This window comes from Saimiri boliviensis, chromosome 2 (assembly GCF_048565385.1).
Source record: "Saimiri boliviensis isolate mSaiBol1 chromosome 2, mSaiBol1.pri, whole genome shotgun sequence".
NCBI classification, from domain to species: domain Eukaryota; kingdom Metazoa; phylum Chordata; class Mammalia; order Primates; family Cebidae; genus Saimiri; species Saimiri boliviensis.
In genome coordinates this window covers 231,824,027-231,829,721 of record NC_133450.1, presented here as the reverse complement: position 1 = coordinate 231,829,721, position 5,695 = coordinate 231,824,027, and the positions used below count along the sequence as shown (strand labels likewise).

Below are 5,695 nucleotides of genomic sequence, written 5' to 3'. Positions count from 1 at the left end.
GTGATCACTAGATCATTCCATGATTGTTTTTACTTAGCGCTTTCCCATCGTTGGTATGTAGCCACTCTTAGATGACATGTGCCAACATGGTAAACCATCAAAATTGGAAACTCTTCTGTTTTGCCAATATTTCAGTTTCACAATGAACTATTTTCTGATTTTAAGATGATGGCTGGTACAAAATGTACCCATTCCACTTTCTTAAACCATTTTCTTTTTGAGAGAAATCAAGCATCAACAAAGATCCATAAAACTTAGTTGAGTTTTTATTTTTTATACAGAAGAATTTCCAGAGCTTTATAAACTTAAAAGAGAGCTTTCCACTAATCGGTCCACTAAAATATGTTTTGAAAGTAGTTCCAAATTACATTTTATAAGATTATTTACTATAAGCTTATTCTGTATAAGTTTGTATATAACCTAACTTTTCAAAAACGATTAAAAAAATATTCTTCACAACTTTCTTTAAATTCATCTTGAGCTGATCCACACTGTAAGGTATAAAATGAGAAACAACTCAAGTTGACACAGAGAAAAATCTCTATTCTTCAGTACTTCTTTTACTAACCAATGAATGGAAAACAAACTGAGAAATAACTTATTTCATGAAATGAGGGATGCCATTATGAGGAAACTTTAGTAATATTGGACCTGCCCAAGGTGAAAAGTTCAAAGGGAAAACCTTCCCTCCACAGACTACAAATCCCAAATGGCTACACAGCCAGTGTAAGTGTACTTACAGAGTAGGCAAATTTACAGACAGAAAGTGGAATCAAGCTTACTAGAGGATGAGAAGTGGGGAAAGGAATACTAATTTATTAATGAGTACAAAGTTTATGTTGGGGATAGTAATTTTTGGTGTAGATAGCAATGATAGTTATATAACATTGTAAATAACAGCATAAAAAGAGAGGAAGGAAAATAAAGTCAAAGAGTCTTCTAAGGCCCTTTTATTATTTGGTATGAGGTAAAGATACAAATTAACTGAGACTTGGATCAGTTAAGTGTCTGCAGTGGTCAGTTTTATCTGTTCAACTTGACTGGGCTGCAGGATGCCCAGATATTTGGTCAAACATTATTCTGGATGTGTTTGTGAGATTATTTCTGGATGAAATTAACATTTGAATCAGCAGACTGAGTAAGGCAAACTGCCCTCCCTAATGCAAATGGATCTCATCCAATCAGTTAAATGCCTAAAAAGAACAAAAAAACTGACTCTTCTCCAGTGAGGGAGCTCTTCATGCCTGACTGCTATCACTGGGCTATGAGTCTTTTACTGCCTTCAGACTTGGACTGCAAAATGGATTCCTTTTGGGTCTCAAGACTGCTGGCTTTCAGACTGTGTATGTGTGTCTCATTGGTTCTGTTTCTCTGAACAATATGGATATTGATATTGTATCTATGTTATAATTAACAGAATAAAAAGTTTAAAAGTTAGTATACAACTTCTAAATTACAAGGAAGTAAATTAGATAAGAACATATAAACAATCTAAGAGAAGACAAGAGAAAACGGAACATGGATAAACTGTGAACACAGATACAATGGAAAATGCACACCTACATATATCAGTAATTTTTTAAACATAGATTTACTAAACTATTTATTTTAAAGTAAAAATGAACAGACTATAACAAAAAACCCAACTTGCTGCTATTTTCAGAAGCTGTATATAAAACATTAGGATACAGAAGGGTTAAAGATTTAAAATCTGAAAAGGCATACCAGAAAAATATTAACCATAAAAGCTAATGTAGACAGGTTATTATTAAGAAGGTAAAATAATTACAATACATAGACATTTACTTATCTAACATCAACACTCATAAATAAAAACATCTCTAGAACTCCAAAGAAAATCCTCTACTCTGATTATTTTTCTTTTTAACACATTTTTATCATTAATTAATAGAAGAAACTATGAGGATTTAGAAGATTTGAACCTCATAAAACTGTCATTTAATCAAATGCTGCCAAAATGCACATCATTTTCAGGCACGTACAGAACATTTGTTAAAAAAGAAGCATACACTGAAGCATAAATAAAGTCTCAACAAATTTCAAATGATAGCAGATCTACAGATATTTTCTAATAAGGAAACCATTAATCTGGAGAAAAATAAAAGCAACATCAAAAATATCTAGACAAAAATGGAAATTAATAAGCATGCTTCGTTTCTCATAAGTCAAGAAGAAATCTACAAAGAAGTAGAAAATATACAGACGTCTATAAGAATAATTAGTTCAAAAATACTATTGCAAAATATATACAGTATATCTCTCTGATAAAAAAAATTTACAATAAAATTTCTCTCCTAGAGATGGACCAGCTGAGAGTCAAATAAAAGTAACAAAGATATCCAGATTGAAAAAGAAGAAAAACTATGTCTACTTATACATGACCTGAGTTTTGTATACAGATAACTCAAAAGAACACCCCAGAAAACTGTTAGAATTAATGAGTTCAGCGTTTGAAGGACAAAAATCAATATTAAAAATTAATTGTATTTTTATATATTAGCAATGAACATTCAGTGAATGAAATTAAGAAAACAATGTGAAGTAACTTAGGAATGGAAAACCAAATACCGTATGTTCTCACTTATAAGCTAAGCTATGGGTAGGCAAAAGCATACAGAATGGTAAAATGAACATTGGAAGCTCAAAAGGGGAAGGGATGAAAAACTACATATTGGGTACAATGGACACTCCTCAGGGGGTGGGTGCACTAAAACCTCAGACTTCACCAATACACAGTTCATCCATGTAACCAAAAGCCTCTTCTACCCCTAATGCTACTGAAGTAAAACATATATGTACAATTCCATTTCGAATGATGTCAAAAAGAATAAAATACTAAGCGGTAATTTAACAAAAGAATCGCCTCCCTCGCGGCCTGGGTCTAGTTGGCGGCGGGGTCGGGTCCGCGCAGGCGGCGATGGAGCTGCATATCCTAGAGCACCGGGGGCGGGTGCTGAGCATCGCCCGTCCGGGTCTCCGGCTCTACACCCACCCACCCCCTCATCAGGCTGCTCTTCCTGCCCCGCCGCAGCAGGTGCAAGTTCTTCAGCCTGACGGAGACCCCTGAGGATTACACGCTGATGGTGGACGAGGAGGGCTTTAAAGAGCTGCCCCCATCTGAGTTCCTGCAAGTAGCTGAGGCCACGTGGCTGGTGCTGAACGTGTCGTCTCACAGCGGTGCAGCAGGGCAGGCTGCCGGGGTCACCAAGATCGCCCTCTCGGTCATCGAACCACTGGCGGAGCACCACGTGTCTGTGCTAATGCTGTCCACTTACCAGACTGACTTCATACTGGTGCGGGAGCGGGACCTGTCCGTGGTGATCCACCCGCTAGCCCAGGAGTTTGACATTTACCGGGAAGTGGGCGGAGAGCCCCTGCCTGTGGCCAGGGACCAGTCCAGCAACGACTTTCCCGGCACTCAGCATGGACCCAGCCCCACGGTGCATCCCATCCAGAGCCCACAGAACCGCTTCTGTGTCCTCACACTGGACCCTGAGACGCTGCCAGCCATCGTCACCACCCTCACAGATGTCCTCTTCTATTGGCACAGCACTCCCAAGGAGGCAGCCTCTAGCGGTCCTGAATCCAGCTCCATCAAGTTCTTTGCCTTCCCCCTCATCGAGGGCTCTATCTCCATTGTCATGGATGCTGAGACACAGAAACAGTTCCCCAGTGACCTCCCGCTGACCAGCTCCTCAGGGGAGCTGTGGAAGACGGTGCTCATCGGTGGACAGCCCCTGGGTTTGGATGAATGGGGCATCGTGGCACAGATCGCGGTTCCCCTGGCTGCTGCTGACATCTCCGCCTACTACATCAGCACCTTCAACTTCGACCATGCCCTGGTGCCCGAGGATGGTATCAGCAGCGCCATCGAGGTCCTCCAGCGGCGGCAGGAACGCCTGGCTCCCTGAGACTGGTGGGGAACAGAGCAGCCTCCCTGTTCTCCCCTGGATCCAGGCTTCCAAAGACTCCTCTAAGCTATTTCTTTAAGCTCTGGAATGAGCCCCTATTCCTGCCAGGGAACCCTCGTTCTGCTCTCTGTATGTAAGCTGTGTGCAGGCATCGGCTCTTACGTGGACACCTGTGTGTACTCGCTGGTGGAGTGGGCAGCTGCTCGCCTGATTAGGTCTGCCAGGAAGGGGAACATGGTGCTCCAGACTTAAGCCCCCAACCCATCACTCCCTGCACGGCTTCAGGGTTTGCACAGTCCCTGCCTGAGGCCCGAGCCATTTCCCCCAGCCTTCCTGGGCCAGCTGTCCCCCTGGACAGGGCCCTGACCTCCATTCTGCCTCTGGTGGGGTCGCCTTCTTTGGCCAGGTGAGTCCTGACAGTGCCTCTCCCTCCTGGGGCCTCCAGGAAAAGTATTTTGACATCTCTCCCTCTTCTGTTTTTATTGCCTTGTTAATAAAGGACTTTATAGTGAAAAAAAAAAAAAGAATTACAAGACTTGTAAAGTAACTCAGAATAGAAAACAAAAGCCACATATTTTCACTAATAAGCTAAGCTTCGAGTAGGCAAAGGCATAGTGTGGTATAAAGGACAATGCAGACAGAAGCGGGAGGGGAGAGCTGATGTAAAAACTAAAAATAGGATAGAAGAGGGGTGGAGAATAATGTTTTTTAAATCATATAGAAAAGAGAAGAAATACACAGAATGTTAACTGAATAGGAAGAATATAAAATTCCATGTATGATATCTGCAAATGTATAAAAATATACAGAAATGAAAAGCATATAGTGTATGCCTTATTAAAATAATTCTATAGCAAGCTGGCTGGTTTTGTTGGTTAAAATTCAATTGTTAGCTTGACAAAACTGAGTTTTTGGCCTATTCATGTAAGATCTATGTTAAGAGGCATATACCACAGAAGTTCTTTTCTCTAAAAAGGTTTAAAACCCACTAGAGTATATGAGCAGATAGGATGCATGCCTTTCATTCTATTTACTCCTGAAATGCCAATAAAATGATGATAAGGGATTGTCTTTGGAAAAAAAAATATAATAAACCCATAAGGATAAAAGAAGGGAAAACAGGAACTTGGAGATCTGTAAAAAAAAAAAGATGGATTTGTGCTGTTGACTTCGTAGTTTATATGACATGTAGAAGAGGTTTGAGTTATACCAAATGGTCCCACTCCCAAAGTTCAGAAATTGATGGCATTATTAGGTACACCTGAAAGGACTGTGTGAAGGACATTGTCAGGGGTCACATTACCAGGTCCCCTTCCCAGCTCTAGGTAACTGCCGTTCCCCTACTTGTGCCCCGTCTCCTGTCCTCTCAACGCCTTTGACCTCAGCCATGGCCGCACTGCCCTGAATGCTTTCTGCAATGAGCCTTACTGAACTTTCTCAGTTCACAGCACTCAGGTCTACATAACCCGGGAGTGGAGAGGCATTAACTCCAAAGAAACAAAACAACTACTTCTGTTGGAGAATAGTAGCCATCAAGAGGATGCATTTCAGGTAGTTCCTCAAGCAGTTCCAGCTGTATTGAGCCCTATCTGCAGACGTGAGCCTCTCTATATTTTTTAATTGGCTTTTCCTTCTGTCTGCCACGTTCCCCAGGCCCTCACATCACTGTTTCCTGCAGTCACTTCCCGAATAAAATTAAATGCCTACATACCTTTGTACTAAGCTCTGTTTTTAGAGAAAACCCAGGTTAAGAAAAATTTGGT

General features: G+C 41.1%; 1 pseudogene; it reads left to right on the top strand.

Annotated features, from left to right (window-relative positions):
• The first annotated feature begins 2,938 nt into the window (after positions 1–2,938).
• On the top strand, positions 2,939–3,932 carry LOC101031951 (cytosolic arginine sensor for mTORC1 subunit 1 pseudogene; annotated as a pseudogene).
• The last annotated feature ends 1,763 nt before the right edge of the window (positions 3,933–5,695 follow it).